Consider the following 17,832-nt stretch of genomic DNA (forward strand, 5'->3'; position numbering starts at 1 on the left):
AAAAAAAAAAATTTAAAATCATGAAATCCGCGTAGAATTGCCAAAAAAAAAATGACCGACAACGAAATCACACGAATCGGACTCCTCAAATTCGAGTTTTGTTTCGAGATTAGGTTGTTATAAAAAATATCGGATTTAAAAACAATGGAGAAATCAATAGAATGAACTGCCAAAAAATCGATAGAATTATTGCCTTAAAAAGTAAATACTCTATGCCCGATTCGAATTCTCCATATTGTTTGAAATATATCGGGATATTTAAAATCCACGTGGAAATCTACATCGAAACATTACATCGATTTACGATACTATCGGCATAAATTGAATGCGTCAAAAAGTGATTATCTAAATGGATGATTCAAATATTACGTGTAAATTTCAGTAGGAAAAAAAAATTTTTTTTTAAACTTTTCTAAAGAAAAATCTTTCTGGATGAACTCAGAAACGTTCTGCGACTATGTCGCCTTGTTGCTGCTATTCTGACACGGGGTGCAAGGTGTGTATGTAATAAGAATAAGATATATTAAGTAATATATAAAAAAATTTGTAATTCATAATACAGGGTGCAAAATAATTTTCAAAGACTTTTACATGACCATGAAAAAATTGCTAGTTTTCGACAAAGAACTCTTTTCTTGATTATATTAGCCATCATAATAAGATCGATAGATTTTTCGGTTCGATTTCAGAGGGTGGAAAATGAAGCCTGAAATTGAGAATATCTTGCAAAATGGAGCAGAGTTGCACATGAGAGGGCAATAATTTCACCGAACCCAGCTCACATGCGGACTCGCAAATATTTCATCGAACCTGTAAAATGATTGGCTCTTTCAAACGCTATGGACCGACAGTACGCTGAAATAGATTGTGGTTGAATGAATTGTGAAAACGTTGAATAGAACAATGGCAAAAGCATGCATAATAGGCGGCGAAAATCAACATGGTAAAGAAAAAAATCTCATATTCGAAAGGGAACTTTTTAAAAACACTACGCACCATGTACTTAATTTCCAAGTGGTAGAAAAGGAGGGTAATGTATTAATGCTTCATGAATTAGAATTAAAAGAATTACAAAACAAAATATAATAATTTAAACAAGTACTATACTGTCAGATAGATGATTGCTAACGCTTTAACAAAAAAAATTTAAAACTTTTAGTTCTAAAAAACTTTTACTTTTGTTTTAAAAATTCTAATTTAGTTCACAACCACTAAAAAGAATAATTTACAACAGCCTCTAATGTACAAGTTTCTGAAAATGGAAAGAACATAAAATAAAAAGCTTTTGCATAATACGTGGTAAAAATTGACACGGTAAAGAAAAAAATCTCATTTTCGAAAAGGAAAAATTAGCATTCTTTAAAAACACCCTATGAAAAAAGAAACTCTTAAGGGCTTTTAAAAAACGAAAATCGAAAATAAGCACCTTAAAGCACTTTTTAAAAACGCTACGCACCATGTAATAGTTTTTAAAAAAATGTACACTCATTACAGGTAATAAAATAAATATTAAATAAATAATTCACTACCCTAAAAAGAGCATTATACTCTTCTTCCCCTATATACGATAGCTAAATTAAAAAAGGAAAGAATGAAAAATCCAATCGTTTGCAATTTCCCCCTGCTAATCTGGCAACGGAGATGATCGTCTGCAAAACAGTAGAACAAAACACCAGTAGCTTGTTGAGCCGCGTGAAAGTAAAAAACCACTTGTAACTATATTCCCATGTCCAAGGACAGAGGGTGTGTGAAAAAAAGTGAAAATAAAAAATAATAAAAGAAAATAAATAAAAACAAGAAAGAAAAGAAGGAATTTTTCTCCTCCCCTGTGTCCGAAGAAGCTTAGAGCGTGGGAAAGTTATCCGGGAGGGATAATTATTGCTAAGGACAAGTTTTTCCAACCCAGCCACAAAATCTACGTTCCTTTTCCCCCCTTCTTTCCCCTCCTCTTCGATAAAGAATTTTTATTCATTTACTTTTTTACCGTTGCATTCAGAAATTCTTTCTTTTTTTTCTTGTTACCCTGCAGTATCCTTCTTTTTTTTCTCTTTTTTTTTTGACAATTACCAGAAATGATTATTTAATAGATCTTGAGTGAAATTTGCTTTTCCTTTCATTGGGTAGATTCAGCTATGCTTATTCTGTTGATAGCCCTAATTTAAGTGAAAATTTCGGAAAACTTCTTTTTATGACCAATGAAAAGAAGAAGAAAAAGTATCCAGGATTTATTCAATAAGTAATACTTTAATTCTTTCTTGTAACAAATAAGTTCATTAAACAATTAGTTTCAGTACTCCTGCACTTAAAATATGAAAACTTTTGAACACTCCCCCAATTCAAACAGGAAAACGTTTCAATGTTCCTCCGTTTTAATAGGAAAAGTTTGAACATTCCTTTAATTCAAGCAAAAAAATAAAAAAACGCATGAGCATTACTCTAGTTCCTCCAATTCAAATAAGAATAAGATAGCGATTGAACATTCCTCCAAATCAAACAAGAAAGTGTTTGTTATTTGTCAAAACAAAAAGTCATTTACCAAGAATTGAAGCTCTAGCAGTGCATCAAGGATAAATATATGTTTCAATATTTATCTACAATGCACGTTTTTTGCGGTAAAATATTTTGGCAAGGGTCTGTTTTGACTACAATATATTTTGTGAAGAATACGTAAAATGATCCAAAAATTTCTTAAAATGACACCAGTAAATTAATTGACAAACAAAAGTAGTTGCGTATTAATTATATAATATTATGTTTAATATTAGTAATAGAAATCAATAAAATCAAATGTATATTAAATTCTAATGAAATACATATATTTCTCAAGGTACGTAATAAAGAAATAGAAATATATAGTTGAAAAATAAAATTAACCTTGTAATAATCTTAATACATTGTAAAAGAATAACTTTTAAAATAATATTCAAAAAAACATGAATCAGCTGTTAGAGAATAAAATTTAAAAAAGTGGTGGGTTAAATTTTATAAAAGCGAGCGCAAACTTATCGATATAGCTAACAGCTTTAATTTTATTTTAAATTCGCCGAGTAATTGTAAAATAATTCGGAAATTCAAGAAGGTATTATACACGTTATCTGAATTATTTATCCAAGTAGTAAAAACAAATGGTTTCTTCTTTCAAAAGTAAAAATGAAATAAAATCGTTCTAATACTTCTTTTTAAATTTTTCTACTATAGAAAGATAGTAAAATTTTTTATTTCTATTAAAAAATAAAAAAGGGAAAGAATTGGGTAGTTGCAACTCGAGAAGAAGAAAAGTGAATTTGCCTAGCCATGTGATTAAAATCAGATTTAATTGGATATCTGTAAGTAACGTCACACGTGTGTCAAACCTGATCGGACCTAAATTGACAAATGCCACGATATACCTACTATGATGTCACTTACAAGCATCCAATTCTCGTAAAAACTTTCCGATGAAATCGGAGAAAATTCGGGATCGAAATTACTACTGACGCCACAGCTCAAGTTAAAATCCAAGTTCAAAAGATATCAATATCAAATGATATAATAAATCAAACGATAAAATATATCACTAGAATAAAAAACAATTAAATGATAAATAATTTCTTCGTAAAATAATCGTTTGCGACACTTCAATCTATATAAACTTAAAGGATTTATTTCGCTTATTCATATGGATTCTATTTGGATTCATTCATCTATTTGGAGTACCATTTTCTTTTAATTAATGTGAGAAGGAATTTTTGTAAGGAAAGAATGTATCGATTTCATTTGAGTTAATTCAGTTATCAATGTATAAGAAAGTGAAATAACACAGTAACAATTATGCTGCCGGTCACGTAGCATTCTGAGTTGAGAATGAGAAAGTGGAAAATCGTTTTCTTCCACAACATCCTGACCGAGCGATTACATCGAACAAGAAAAAAGGCAGAAAGAAGNAATTCGCTGAGTTATTGTAAAATAATTCGGAAATTCAAGAAGGTATTATACACGTTATCTGAATTATTTACCTAAGTAATAAAAACAAATGGCTTCTTCTTTCAAAAGTAAAAATGAAATAAAATCGTTCTAATACTTCTTTAATTTTTCTACTATAGAAAGCTGGCAAAATTTTTTATTTCAATTAAAAAATAAAAAAGGGAAAGAATCGGGTACTTGCAACTCGAGAAGAAGTGAAGTGATTTCGCCTAGCCATGTGATTAAAATCAGACTTAATTGGATACCTGTAAATGACGTCACAAGTGTGTGTCGAACCTGATCGGACCTAAATTGACAAATGCCACGATTTACCTACTATGATATCACTTGCAAACATCAAATTCTCGTAAAAACTTTCCGAGGTATCAGATAAATTTTTCATAGAGCATAATAAATGCCTAAGAAAATTCGGGATCGAATTTACTATTGACGCTATAGCTCAAGTTAAAATCCAAACTCAAACGACATCAATATCAAATGATATAATAAATCAAACGATAAAATATATCAGTAAAATAAAAAACAATTAAATGATAAATAATTTCTTCGTAAAATAATCGTTTGCGACACTTCAATCTATATAAACTTAAAGGATTTATTTCGCTAATTCATATGGAAATAGAGAGTGTTAAGCTGAAATTCAAGTAATATTCTATTTGGAGTACCATTTTCTTTTAATTAATGTGGGAAGGAATTTTTGTAAGGAAAGAATGTATCGATTTCATTTGAGTTAATTCAGTTATCAATGTATAAGAAAGTGAAATAACACAGTAACAATTATGCTGCCGGTCACGTAGCATTCTGAGTTGAGAATGAGAAAGTGGAAAATCGTTTTCTTCCACAACATCCTGACCGAGCGATTACATCGAACAAGAAAAAAGGCAGAAAGAAGTTACTAACTAGCATTTCCGATATATGATTGCTCCCCTCCCTAAATCGATTACCTCCACATTTCGAATTTTTTTTTAAAATTTTAATGTCCAAGAACTTGGCTGACCACAAACTGCATTATAGGGTATATCACTAAAAATATTTTTTTTCGGACTTCGAAGTTTCAAACCAATAAAAATTTGTCATTATGATCCGATAAACTTACCAAAAAATTTTAGTCGAATTATTCAAGCGAAAAGTTTCATTTTCCTATGTCAAAAATGTAATTAAGCATAAATATAAATTCTGTTTTCTTCATAATTCAAAAATGTGAAGTTTAGAATGTAAGATAATAACAGTAAAAAATATGCATGAATTATGTATATTTATGTAAGTATTCCAAAATGCAGAATCTATGTGAGTACCTAAACCTCACAACACCCCCTAAAGCTGAGGCGAAACCTTAGGGGGGGGTTAAGTTTGGGGCAATAAAATAAGTTTTCCAATATGTTAAACACGTCCATTTTCATTGTTCCAACCTAACATGAATTTTTAGAGATATTTCCAGGTTATTAACAATATGCTCCCCAATTCATTTTGCGATTACAGCACCATCTGGCAACAAAACCTGCAATTGGGTACTTGCGACTCCATAAAAGAATACATGATAATTACGTGGTTGTGCTTGGCGGGTGAACGTTGCAGCAATTAGGCTTCGTTTATTATTAAGCTGCATCAATTTTCGGATCAGATTTAATTGTGTACCCGTAAGCGACGTCACGCGTGTGTTTCGAACCTGCTTGGCTTCTGAATCGTTGCTTAAACGAATGCCAGCCTTACCTACAATAACGACTCTTGAATTCTAATTGGGGTACTTTTATCAGGAAAAAACTATTCTGCAATAAAAATAGGCTTCTACTTAAAATTTTAAAGTTATCTCCTCAAAACCACCAAGAGGTTAGTTTAGGAGGTTCGAATTCGGGATCATTGAATGCATCTTTTGAAATTATTTTACACGTGTATTTTCAGATTTTCGATTTCGTGTATTTTTAGTATTGGGATATTTCATGGTATCCATACTTTTTGAACACCCTGTGAAAAAATAAGAAAGAAAAATGAAATAACCACAATTAGAAGACGCACATTATAAATGATTACACTTTTGTGTGTTGTTTTCCACTGCAATTTTTAAAAAAGATTCATTCGATACAGTAGGTAAGTTAATAAGCAGTTGTTTTAAACTCAAAAATCAAGGACATATACTTTACTTACTTAAAAAAGTCTACAGCTAATGAAATGTCTGCTCAAACCAATAATTTGCTTCTTTCTTGAACTCAGTTTCCCCCCCTCCCCCCATCTATTTTTTTCTCTTTATAAATTCAGAATCCTACATTTCTCACTCATAAATTACACCCCTTTCAGTAATAGTAGTAAAATATTAAAATAAGTAAATAAAATACGATACAGCAAAACATTTGCAGTTGTGTAAATGCATTAGTACTTGCTTTCTAAACACAGTGATTACAATTGTGATTTCTTTTTTAAAAAAAATGCAAATAGTCGAATTTAAGTCTGACGAGTTTAGTCTAGGCAAATAGCAGGGTTTTTTTTTTCTTTCATCTGTCATTATATATACATATTTCTTTTAGCCGTTTACAAAATGATAGCTTTGGCGTGAATTTACGGGGAAAAGCTAGAATTGAACCTAATTAAAAATATTAATTAAAAATTTTAATTAAAAATTTTAATTAAAAATCGTTTGATTCTTTTGACTCGAGAACTAAAAAAAGGATTAAAAATCGCTTGATTCTTTTGACTCCAGAACTAAAAAAGGACTAAAAATCGCTTGATTCTCTTGACTCGAGAACTAAAAAAACTATTAAAAATCGTTTGATTCTTTTGACTCCAGAACTAAAAAAGGACTAAAAATCGCTTGATTCTCTTGACTCGAGAACTAAAAAAAGTATTAAAAATCGTTTGATTCTCTTGACTCGAGAACTAAAAAAAGGATTAAAAATCGTTTGATTCTTTTGACTCCAGAACTAATAAAGGAATCACAAATAATAAAAGTCAATTTTAAAATACATTTTTTTAGAAGCACAGACAAAAAAAAATTTAATCAGAAATCTAGAAGTAAAAAATAAAATATAGTAATCAAATAATTCTCACATTGTTTTTAGAACGAATTCGACTTTTTTGAGCCAGTATGGAGGGTTTTACCTAGCTCTCTTTAAAAGTACGAATCCTTCTCTTAAAAAAGAAAATAGAGTAGAACATATAGAGTCTAGATTCAAAACGTGGGCGGCAACCAGTGCCACCAGGGAGCGCTGGAGACTTTTAGTGGGCGTTAGGGTTTTCTGAATAATTTATACAATTTATAGAAGAAAATTATTTCAAATATCAAGTGCAAATAAAAATAATTTTTTCATTTGTTCTGTGGTTAAAAATCGAATACATAGTGACAGAACGCTACTAACACTAAATGTTAATAAAGCGATTATTAATTTAGAAATTAATTGAGAAAATGATTACTGACCAATTATAGTGTACTAGACAACTCTTTGCTCGCTATTTTACATAAATAAATAAATAAAAATAAAATAACACTAAAATGTTTGATTTCAATTGAAGTTATTCTTATGAAATAAATTTAATATCTTACATTTTATATCTTCAACGTAACGTTGAAAATATTCTTAGAATCATCTGATATTCTTATGAAATTCAAATCATTTTTAGTGGACTTCTATGCAAACATGGGGTACAATTTCACCTACATAGCTGTTAGGCTCTTTGATTAAACTAAACACAATTTTTTTTTTCATTTTTCTCAACAAATTTTATATTTTTGAAGAAGAGATTTAGGGTATTTAAACTTTAATTTTTTTGCACTCTTTTTTTTTTTTTTTTTTTTTTTACAACAAACTTAGAATTTTTTACTGTTAGCTTACGAATCATATTTAGTTGATACAATTTATGTGCAATAATATTTAGTTAATTGTTTAATTTAAGTTGAAAAGTGACACCTTGAATTCATTTTCTGCAATTTCTGCACAATGGCTGCTTTTATACATTTAAAAAAAAAATTGGAATAATAAAAGTCTATATACAAACTCATTTGTCAGTTGGTTATGATTAAAAAAGTATCGTATTAAAAATGTAAAAGACCTCAAAAAAATATCTTTTTTTAAATTGTTTAAAAAATTTTATAAAGAGCGAGGCGTAGAAAAATTTTTGACTTAAAAAGTGGGCAGCGAGCTAAAAAAGGTTAGAAACCTTAGAGAATGCGTGTTCCATTTTTGGGGGCCAACCACAATTCGAATTGTCGAATGAGGATCCGAGGCTCGACCCGAGATTTACGTGGAATGGAGACCAAATTTCGCGGTCTCGCCACTCGATCTTTGATGCCTTAATAAGGAAATTGATCATTAAAACCATTTTATCACAATTACTTAATAAATGTTACTTTTTTTTATACTTAATAGCTGCACAGAACGTTTGTTTAAAAGTAGTAAAAAAGTTTATGAAAATTTTATCACGAGTCCGAGCCGAGCCCGAAACATTTAATCAGCGAATATGTCCGAGCCCGCGTCAACCCCGGGCGGGGCAAGTCTCATCTCCAGGGGTGATTGTGAGCCCAAGTTAAAATTCCGGAAAATTTCTTCAGTTAAAAAAAAACGCTTTAAATTGAAAAATTAGAAAAAAATTTAAACAAGGTTTTTTTTCTTTTTCTCAATATTTCTTAGTTTACTTAAACTATATTTAAAATTTTACACATACCTATACCATTTTAACATACCTAGGATGACCTGGAGAAGTAATTAAAATTTACAAATATGTCTTTCTTTCTTGAGTTTATGATTATAACAACTATTTACTGATAAAAAATGAATATTAATCATGAATATAAGCTTTAAAGTATCTCTCTGGCTCTCCCTTACAAACAAATAAAATAAACTTTGTTTCTAAGTTCCACCTTTGAAAATTTGATTTCCGGAAACTTCTGTGATCAATGATTTTTTGAAACTTTAGGGCCTTCGATTTCCGGAAACTTCCGGAACACTGTTAGTGAAAACTCCGGAAATCCAGATTTTTTCCGGAACACAATCAGCCCTGCATCTCTAACCTATTGAATTTAACAGCATTATTTATTTATTATTACTTTAATTTTGCAAATTATAAATTATATTCTTCGTTTATAATTATGATCATTTCAAATTAGTTTTGTACCGTATTTACGTAAACAAATAATAACGCAAAAATAATAAAACGAATGTTTACGGAAGCATTTATTCAATTGAAACTTATTTGATTTATTGATTTAATTTTATGTTTAGTATGTTGAGAGAATTTTGTTTGTTTATCGTCTATTAGTTCAATTAACCGCACTATGCATAGTTTCGACCTCTTAACGCTTGACTACGATGTGATAAAAGAAATGGTAGTAGAATTTTAAAAGTTTGTATTTTCTCATGTTGTCTACGATAAACTTGGATAAAAATAATCAGAATGCCGTAATTATGATTATTTTTAAATTTTTGTTGTCTGATCTATTTCTCCAAAATAAAAAAGAACTGAAAAATGCAATAATTGTGCTACCAGTTTTTTTTTAAATAAAGAAAAAATAATATAAATGCCAAGTTTATCAAGTATTTGTGATAGATGTGAATTTTGATAGGCAATTGTCTGCTTGAACTTGCTCCGGACAGAAAATAAATATTTTAAAGTGGTAGTTTATCAATTATGATTTTTCGTTTAATAAATTCAATTTAGTAGATTTTTATCCACCAATATTTCTAAATAATTCGCCACTTTAAAGCACTTATGACTTGCTATACCTTTTAAAAAGTAAGCAAAAATAGTCAACTATTTGCAAAATTTACTTTGAAGTTATTTACCGATTTTTAAATTATTTTGGCGTGTCCGGAGCAGTTGGCATCTCTGATATATGTCCTGTGCGGTTCAATTGTAATGATAGTAAAATAAATAAAAATAAAAGAAGCAATACTAAATAATATATATTTCTCAACATTTTAGTCGGACAAATTTTAAGTATATGGTACGTGAATTTATTTAACCTAGTACCACTGGAGTAAAATATTTCAGCTTAACTTTTAGTTTAAAAATAAATAAATAGGAATAGCGATATTGTATTCCCGTCTCAGGGCCAGCACGGGCGACAAAAAATTTCAAAATTGGTAGAAACTTATTCATTTTTATTTATTTATTATCTCACTAATTTTTCAATCGTAATTACCACAATAACTTGCATTTCAAATTACTGATATTTAGAGCAAAAACATCTTTGCGTTTACAATCAATAATAAAGTGAAAAAAATATAATAGAAAAGTTGCTAATTTTAATTAAATAATTGAATTTTATTAGTTACCACTTTTTGCAATTATAGTCGCCCGTGCAACCCTGCGTCGTAAATGAAGAGATCTGTTTTTATCTTTACGTTTTTCAGAGTTTGAAGAGATCTGTTTTTATCTTTACGTTTTTCAGAGTTAAGTAGTTGATAAAAAAGTTAAAAAAACACCCAGTTAAAATGTTTTCTTAAAAAATTTACAGCTTGGGGAGTTATTTTATTGTAAAAAAATAACTTAACATTAATCCCTATGACTCTGAGAGACTAAATCGCTCTAGTTTTATCTCGAGTACTTTTTCAACTTAATAAAAGTTGGTAACATAATTACTCCATTTTTTAAATTAATTTCGGCTTAACACATTCACGCCGGGGTGACCCACCGGTGGGTCACGCTAGATTGTCTCGTCGGGCGGCGCACCGGAGTAAAAACCGGTAACAAATAAATTTCATTTTTTAGTTTTTTTCCGGGAATAATAAAAATCCATAACTGCCAATTGTTTTTAACGGATGCAATTTTTATATTGAATTGATTCTTCGCCGTGATAAATTTCCTTACAGTGAATTGTTATTGTTGAGAATAGATTAACTCCTCCCGAATATTATCTAATATTGAAATAGTTATACCAGTATTTTCTCTTTTCCGTCCCGCTTTAAGGCGCAACACCCGGCGTGAACGTGTTAAACAAAGACATTTGTGCTTACTAAACCATTTTAATGATATTATTAGTTATAATTTGATATTCAATTAGAAGTATGAAATATTTTTGAGATTAAACTAATAATCACATTAAAAATTATCAACATACATTAATCCAGCAACTTTTTTTCAAAATGGTAATTTTTACATTGAAGTATTCCTTTACCCTTGGGGACGGTTGATTCAGAAAAGCATTCGTACAAAATCAGAATCAAGTTGTAATTAAATAAAAAACGGTGACTTAAATGTAGTCGTTGCTAATTTGGCAGACTTACTTCGCTTTTACTTTAATTATTGTTAGTTTACTCATATATATAATCAAAGTTAGATCAAAGTATAACTAGTTTTATTTTGAACGAAGTAATGGTGAATTAAATAAATCAAACAATTATAACTCCGCCCGCAAATAAACTGCTAAAGAACTACTTTGATTACCAGTTTTATCTTTTTACCCTGATTGATACGGTTTTATGCTGGCACGTATTTGTGACAGTCGGCGCGAAAGGGTTAATAAATTTAAAAGTCGTAGTAAATTTACGTTAAAGTTAACAGAAATTTCTTTCCTCTTAGATACCACTTTAATATTTAAAGGACTGGTAGGGCAAAAGTATTAATACATATATATTTTAAACTTAATATAATACAGTAGTCCCAAATGCATTGAATGATGGAGGTTTGTATCGTATTGTTACCACTTTTTAAATTAGTAAGGTGTTACTTAAAATTTAGATGTTCGATATTCATGTGAATTTTCATAAAATTAAAAAAGGAGCTATAGAGTTTCATCTTTTTTAGATAAAAACGTTAAAACAACCCTGATTAGCATACCTGCCAACTGTTAATCCTTTCGAGGACGATTTTCCCTAGTGGTAGCAAAATATAATTTAAATTACAATTTTAGGTTGAAACATGAGCTGTGTTTTGAAAAAACTTAGGTGGAACAGCTAGACCTAGTCCTAGTGTTTTTATTTTATTGGGCACCTGGGCCGCAAAGCGGCCCCTATCCCATTCATCTGGAATTTTAGAACAGTTTTGGTTGAGCAATGAGGTAAGCAGGCAATGGAGTTGCTTTTATGAGAACAGCTAGACAGTATTAGATATTTATATATATGCTTATTTTTTTAAAAAAAATGGTGGTCAAAATATTATAAATTAAGCTTATGAACGCAAGGAAAGCAAAAAATCTTACTACCACTTTTAATGTAGAAATAAAATTATATGCTAAATGAGTAAAAGTTGCACGGTATGGTTTAGTATAAAAAAAATTTTCATAAAAGTTAAATGAAGTTAAAATATTTATTAATTTTTTTATTTTAGAAATTTAAGTGGTAGCAAAAAAAAATTTAAAATCTAAGATTAAGATTCTCTTTAATCTAAGATACCACTCAATTTATTTATTTTGTTGCTACTAGTCACTGTTTTATTAATTTTCGTTGATGTTCTTTAATTTAATAATCTTTATTAGTCCCATCCCAGTTATAATTTTTTTGTTAAAATATTGAGGCAGCTGAAAAAAAAACAAAAAAATAATCCAACTTCACAGTGATATAAAAATATCACCACTCAAACAATTTTTTTTTTCTGTTACTAGCCACAGTTGCTATTTATGTTTCAATCAAGGCTCTACATTACTCTGTATTAATCATTTCACACTCCAGTTCAATTTCAAACATAATTTCTTATCATTTAATGAAAATGGTAACTAAACATAGTTTTACACACAAAAAACTAACCAATTTCACATTAATGTATGCTTTTACTAAAGAAATAGTTCCTAATTAAAATAGGAAAATAAATAGTTTCACATCTAAAACTAAGATCTAAATACACATGAATATAAATTTGCTTTGCATTTAATATATATACATTTTTTTGTTGTTGCTAGTCACTGTTTTATTCATCTAAAGCTCTTTAATTCATTAATCTGTGTTAATCATTTCATACATGAGATCTATTTCAAAATTAAATATTTATTAAATCAATGTAACTAAAAGAAATAGGTCAATACCTTAAGAGAGAACTATTTAATATGAATTTGAAACCACTTAATTTACATTTGTTGCCAATCACTGTTTTATTCATTTAAAGCTCTTAAATTCATTTATCTGTGTTAATCATTTCCCACCTAAGATCAATTTCAAAAATAATTGTTTTGTTAATGTAACTAAAAGAAATAGTTCAATACCTTAAAAAAAACTATTTAACTTCATATCAATATAAATTTGAAACTACTTAATTTTATTTGTTGCTAGTCACTGTTTTATTCATTTAAAGNATTTTTATATTGAATTGCTTCTTCCCGTGATAAATTTCCTTGAAGTGAATTGTTATTGTTGAGAATTGATTAACTCCTCCCGAATATTATCCAACTAGTGGGCTGCGCCCCCTGCTCGCTAGCGCTCGCCAACACCCGAAAATTGCTACGCAATCTTATATGGTTTGCTTCGCAAACCAACCAAGCTCGCTTCGCTCGCTACAAACTTAAGTACTTTGCAAATGCACAAAATTCTAAGAATTCAAAACAATCATTCAAATCCATATAAAAACTCTTTTTTTAAAAAAAAATTACATATTTTTAGTAAATACTAAGTTATTAAAATAAATTTGAATTCAAATAAATGACATGTAATTCGTTAAACCTATTAGAAATGTGCTATAGTGTAATTCGTGATATAAATCAAAAATCGTCAAATAAATTCGTAATTCGTAAAAAGCGCTTTCAACAAAATACTAAAATAGAGATCTATCGACAAAGACTAAACACTTAACACTGCCTAGCTTAATAGTATGAGATTGCCGCAGCTGATGCTATCTGGTTATTTCAGTTCCCGTTTTTAAAAGAGCTATATGTTGAGCCACCTCAGCTAGATTTGGTAACTGACATTTTTAGCGGCAATCATTGGTCGATTCGCCGTGTAAGAGAAATAGTAAGATAAACAAAACAAAGCAAACGTTGCCACCGGCGAAAAAGAAATACAGCCGAAATTTGGGAGCCACGTAAGAGAATTATGTATATTAGATATTGAAATAGTTCTTCTACCAGTATTTTCTCTTTTCCGCCCGGCTTTCAGGCACAACACCCGGCGTGAACATGTTAAACTAAGACATTTGTGTTTACTAAACCATTTTAATAATATTATTGGCTATAATTTGATATTCAATTAGAAGTTTGCAATATTTTTAAAATTAAACTAATAATCACATTAAAAATTATCAACATACATTAATCCAGCAACTTTTTTTCAAAATGGTAATTTTTACATTGTAGCAAACGGTTGGGCTAAAGCATGTGTAATGTAAAAAAAAATCTTCTTTCACAGGGTTCGTATTCCTTAATAAATTTAATAGTCGTAGTAAATTTACGTTAAAGTTAACAGAAATTTCTTTTCTCTCAGATACCACATTAATATTTAAAGGATTGGTAGGGCAAAAGTATTAATACAGATATATTTTATATAATATTACAGTAGTCCCAAATGCATTGAATGATAGAGGTTTGTATTGTATTGTTACCACTTTTTTAAATTAGTAAGGTCTCTGTGTTACTTAAAATTTAGTTGTTCGATATTTATGTGAACTTTCATAAAATTAAAAAAGGAGCGATAGAGTTTTATCTTTTTTAGATAAAAACGTTAAAACAACTCTGATTAGCATACCTGCCAACTGTTAATCCTTTCGAGGTCGATTTTCTCCATGGTAGCAAAATATAATTTCAATTACAATTTTAGGCTGAAACATGAGCTGTGTTTTGAAAAAACTTAGGTGGAACAGCTAGACAGTATTCATACCCTCCAACTTATGAAGATTTTGAAAATAATTCTTTCTAGTGGTAGCGAACCAAAGTAGAAATTTTTAAAGCAAATGGATCTCTCATAAAACTTTTATCAGAACTTAAGAATCGAGCCATATGGCCTGCACTTTTATAAGTAATAGTGGACAAGTTACGCTAAAATTATTTTTTTTTAAATATTAAGACATTAATTTTGCTACCGTCTGAAAAGAAGATTTCTGAAACTACGGAAATTCCGTAGCAGTTGGAGGGTATGCAGTATTAGATATTTATATATATGCTTATTTTTTTAAAAAAAGTGGTGGTCAAAATATTATAAATTAAGCTTATGAACGCAAGGAAAGCATAAATCTTACTACCACTTTTAATGTAGAAATAAAATTATATGCTAAATGAGTAAAAGTTGCACGGTATGGTTTAGTATAAAAAAAATTTTCATAAAAGTTAAATGAAGTTAAAATATTTATTAATTTTTTTATTTTAGAAATTTAAGTGGTAGCAAAAAAAAATTTAAAATCTAAGATTAAGATTCTCTTTAATCTAAGATACCACTCAATTTATTTATTTTGTTGCTACTAGTCACTGTTTTATTAATTTTCGTTGATGTTCTTTAATTTAATAATCTTTATTAGTCCCATCCCAGTTATAATTTTTTTGTTAAAATATTGAGGCAGCTGAAAAAAAAACAAAAAAATAATCCAACTTCACAGTGATATAAAAATATCACCACTCAAACAATTTTTTTTTTCTGTTACTAGCCACAGTTGCTATTTATGTTTCAATCAAGGCTCTACATTACTCTGTATTAATCATTTCACACTCCAGTTCAATTTCAAACATAATTTCTTATCATTTAATGAAAATGGTAACTAAACATAGTTTTACACACAAAAAACTAACCAATTTCACATTAATGTATGCTTTTACTAAAGAAATAGTTCCTAATTAAAATAGGAAAATAAATAGTTTCACATCTAAAACTAAGATCTAAATACACATGAATATAAATTTGCTTTGCATTTAATATATATACATTTTTTTGTTGTTGCTAGTCACTGTTTTATTCATCTAAAGCTCTTTAATTCATTAATCTGTGTTAATCATTTCATACATGAGATCTATTTCAAAATTAAATATTTATTAAATCAATGTAACTAAAAGAAATAGTTCAATACCTTAAGAGAGAACTATTTAATATGAATTTGAAACCACTTAATTTACATTTGTTGCCAATCACTGTTTTATTCATTTAAAGCTCTTAAATTCATTTATCTGTGTTAATCATTTCCCACCTAAGATCAATTTCAAAAATAATTGTTTTGTTAATGTAACTAAAAGAAATAGTTCAATACCTTAAAAAAAACTATTTAACTTCATATCAATATAAATTTGAAACTACTTAATTTTATTTGTTGCTAGTCACTGTTTTATTCATTTAAAGCTCTTAAATTCACTAATCTGTGTTATTTCCCACAAAAGATCCATTTCAAAAATAATTATTTTGTTAAACAATGTAGCTAAAAGAAATAGTTTCATACCTTAACAAAGAGCTATTTAACTTTAAATTTGAAACCACTTTATTTATATTTGTTAATAGTCACTATTTTTCTCCTTCAAAGCTTTTCAAAAAGAATTTCCCCCATTCAATTTCAAATAGAATGTACATAGATTTAACTTATATATATTTTTTACAAACCATTTTATTTAAAATTACAATAAGTTTTATTAGTTTTAATTTATTGATCATACAAGATATGACTAATAATATTATTATTTAACAATATAATTATCTAACAAAAAAATTAATTTCTGACTATAACAATATCTTTCTTAATTTAGCAAAAAAGCAGTTGTTTAACATAACACCCAATTAAATAACAATAACGTAACTAAATAAAATATTTTGTAATACATTTATACATTTTTATTACAAATTATTTTCGAGTTAGAAATGAATAATTACATACTTCTTCAAAATTTGAAAATGATTATATGTGAAAGTAGTTAATGTTAAAAAGTATATTTCTTATTGCCTGTCAACTAACGTTTTATAAAAATAAAATTAAACAAGGTAAAGAAAAGAAATTTGCTTTTTTTTTTATCACGATACCATCATATGTGAAATATTTTCTTCAAATCGTTAAGACAGGAATTTCAACGAATTGCGTAAATAAAATTTTGTTTGTTTCCTTTAACAACAAACTTTATCACGTGATAACGTAAATCCATTAACTCAATGCGAGTTATTTAAGCATTATGAATAGGGGGTCAGAATTCACTTGATTTAATGGACATTTAAAAGACTGTATACAGATATTTCATTTAAACATGTAAACAAGATCGGAATTACTTTCGATTTTTACGATGATGAAGATAAATAATAAATACTATTAATAACAGTCGGCGGCTAATGTAAACAAAGACATTTTCACAAACATTCAAATATAAGTTATTAACTTACAGAAGATGACGATACCTAGACACTTGGAACAGCAATAGTCGAGCCGGATGTCCATTTAAATTCATTGTACATAATTTTAAACAACAATACAATAGGACATTTAAACTACATGACTACGGCCATTCAAATATATTAGGCCTAACTGAACATTTTCCCACGGTATGTTACATGTGCTGCCATCTATCGGGGAATCAGTTAAAAACATTCATAATAGAATTTTTGTATTTGTTGTTTCGTTTTCCGGTTTTCGTTTTCACACGCTACATCACTGAATGATGGTTCAACTAGCCAAGTGTTTATGTCCTGTATTCTGATACCATCATTTTTTATTCCTTTATTTATCTGAATACTTTAGAAATTCCGCTTTCTTTTTATTTTATAGATTTTATCATTTGAATTTGAATCTTTTTTTTTATTTAGTTACAACTTATTATTTAATGTAATGAATTTAAATTATAATTAAATTATTTTTGTGTTCTAATTAGAAGATTTTTATAGCAAATTTTTAAAACTCTCCAGCATTGAATGATGGTTCAACTAACAAAATATTTATGTTCTGTCTTTTGGTGCCATTATCTTTCATTCTTTTATTTATATAATTATTTTAAATGTTTCCTGTTTTATTAATTTTATCAATTGGAATCTTTCCGAATTTATCGTCTGATTGTTTTTATCTCCCGAA

General features: G+C 28.5%; 1 protein-coding gene across 6 annotated transcripts in view; it reads right to left on the bottom strand.

The window, feature by feature from the left end:
• The window catches only part of LOC107450465 (recombining binding protein suppressor of hairless), a 119,978-nt gene extending 102,660 nt beyond the window's left edge, over positions 1 to 17,318 (bottom strand). For 2 of the 6 annotated variants that reach the window (XM_071185113.1, XM_071185112.1), the window contains exon 1: positions 17,151 to 17,298. The gene's annotated coding sequence lies outside the window, so the exon portion shown is untranslated. Of the gene's footprint in view, positions 1 to 17,150 lie in introns of all 6 variants that reach the window. The other 4 variants (XM_071185111.1, XM_043044308.2, XM_016066265.3 and 1 more) reach the window with 3 other exon arrangements.
• Positions 17,319 to 17,832: the final 514 nt, after the last annotated feature.

Source organism: Parasteatoda tepidariorum, chromosome 9 (genome assembly GCF_043381705.1).
Source record: "Parasteatoda tepidariorum isolate YZ-2023 chromosome 9, CAS_Ptep_4.0, whole genome shotgun sequence".
Taxonomy (NCBI): domain Eukaryota; kingdom Metazoa; phylum Arthropoda; class Arachnida; order Araneae; family Theridiidae; genus Parasteatoda; species Parasteatoda tepidariorum.